Below are 2,567 nucleotides of genomic sequence, written 5' to 3'. Positions count from 1 at the left end.
GTAGCGACATTAGCTCGGATTCAGACTCGGATTTCAGCGGCTTAAGCGATTCAACAGATTACGCATGTATTGAAACGGATGGTTGTAGTGTGGAGGCAGGTAGCGAAAACCAAATTGAAGAAGAAACTGAAGCTATTGAGCCATATCGGTTTGAACCGTATGCAAGCAAAACCCACGAAAACGACACGACAGCCAGCGACACGGGAGAAAGCGAGGACGAATTCGGCGATCGCCTTCTAACCAACGATTGGTATGTGTTTGTTTGGCATTAAAGGAAACTAACAACTATGAACTAGGTTTACAGCATATGAAATACATTTGGCAACAACATGCACTTTGAGAGTGCAGACAGCCCAATTTTCATCAATTAATATATTCTGTAGACATACCCTCATGTCAGCAGGCCAGGGAAGCTAGGGTCGATATTCTTCTCTTGATCATCTTCGGGACGGTGTGAGCCAAGACATCCAGGGGGTTTAGCTCGCTCGTCTGCGGGAACAAACTGCCGCCATTGCTTGCCGTGCTACCGAGGTCCTTTGTCCCTGAATTGCTCACACACTCCGGCAGATTCAATGGGGGTCTGGCGGCAGATTTCTTTGACTTTATCGTTGGAAATGCATCTGCTTTGAGTGTCGCAGGATATCCACACATTCTTGCCATCTCTGTCGTAGCATAGCTTTCGTCGGTAAAGTGTGCGGAACAAACGTCCAATTTCTTGCCACTTTCGCATCTTTGGGCCACTGGTGCAACTTGAATCCGTCCCTGTTCGTGTTGTTACACCCTCCGACAACACACCGACGAGGCATGATGTCTCCAAGGTACGGAAAACAGTCGAAAAAACGGAAAATAACAGAGCTGATTTGACTCGGTGTTTGAGAAAATGGCGGATTGCTTCCCGATGTGACGCCACGTTGTGACGTCATCGCTCCGAGAGCGAATATTAGAAAGGCGTTTAATTCGCCAAAATTCACCCATTTAGAGTTCGGAAATCGGTTAAAAAAATAAATGGTCTTTTTTCTGCAACATCAAGGTATATATTGACGCTTACATAGGTCTGGTGATTATGTTCCCCTTTAACACAAGCTAATAAAGAAGAACTCACAGTCAGGTCAAATGAATAAAAGCCAGCAATAAACCGTTTTTTTTTTTGTTACAGCGCTGTGGCAGAACTCGGCTCCGAATGTATATTTGTAGCCGTGGACAAACAGTATTGCAATAAATGTTTAACACAACTGTGTGCTTTAAATTAGTGCCCTTTTTTTTATCACCACTCCACCAGAGTGTGATGCAAAGTTATTAGTTTATTAAGAACTGGAATTATATCATTTCGGATTATGTTATTGAATTTAGAAATGTAGGAAGAGCATTTGTCATTACTAATAAAGTATGTAGCTACAATCCATAACAGCAGGCCCGGCCCTAACCAATCTGGCGCCCTAGGCAAGATTTTAGGTGGCGCCCCCCCACATCGACAGTGAAGTGTATATACTCACAAGAAACCGAATAGCTTTGTCTTTGACCTTTTTTTTACTTAAAGAAAGCAAATTAACAATCAGAATAGTTAACAAGATAAAAAAAAATATGAATAAATAAATGAATGCAAAAAATAAAAAATGAATATATGAAATACAATATTTTTTACATACATATTGCTTAATTTACATTAATGATGTGCACTTTAACAACTAGGCTTACAACTATACCTAATATATAAAGGGGTGGAAAAGTGACTATTACCTGCAGGGCAAACATTAGCTAACCAGAAGGCAATAACAATGTAAACAAAAAACACCTGCTTAAAAGATCTAATACAAATGTCCCTGAGGAATGTAAGGTGGGAGTACTGTAATTACCTAACGTTACATTATTATTTTCCATACCAATTTAGCCCCCTCCACAATATTAACCCGACGTTAAAACAGAACTAGCTATTTATTGATTAGCAATTGCCGAATCATGTAACATTAGCTTAATGCTAAAAAGCCAGGTTACTATCACATTCTGTAACAGACAAATAATTTCATGTAGGGGGGGGTGCGTAATGTTGTAACAAATAATATTTCTATTATATAGGCTTTACTTTGCATTTTAATTAACGTGGGATTATTTTTTGTATTTAGAAATAATAGTACCAACTTTTTTTTTTTTTTCCTCCAACATTTGTGGCACTGGCGTGGCGCCCCCTGATGGACGGCGCCCTTAGCATTTGCCTATACGGCCTATGCCACGGGCCGGCCCTGCATAACAGTGTTCATTTTTGCCAAATCATCCGTTGTCATCTCAATGATTGTGGTGGTTTGTGTTGTTTTGAAATGCTTAACAGGTTACACGTTGATGTTAACAGTTGCACAACTAATCGTGACTGAAAATTAGGAGGAAGAAATGTATTTGATTCTGTGTTTGAACGTCATCATTTCCTAGCGTGGAGACAAAAGAATAGAGATTGTGTCACAACAGGCAGCCTATGTAGTGATGGAAGAAAGGAAAAAGGAAATGTTCGGAAATAAAGAATGCAAAGTAATAAGAAATAGAACATCAAATCAATTTAATATAAATAATAAATAGAA

This window comes from Nerophis lumbriciformis, linkage group LG35, assembly GCF_033978685.3.
Source record: "Nerophis lumbriciformis linkage group LG35, RoL_Nlum_v2.1, whole genome shotgun sequence".
NCBI classification, from domain to species: domain Eukaryota; kingdom Metazoa; phylum Chordata; class Actinopteri; order Syngnathiformes; family Syngnathidae; genus Nerophis; species Nerophis lumbriciformis.
This window is presented reverse-complemented; position numbering follows the sequence as displayed.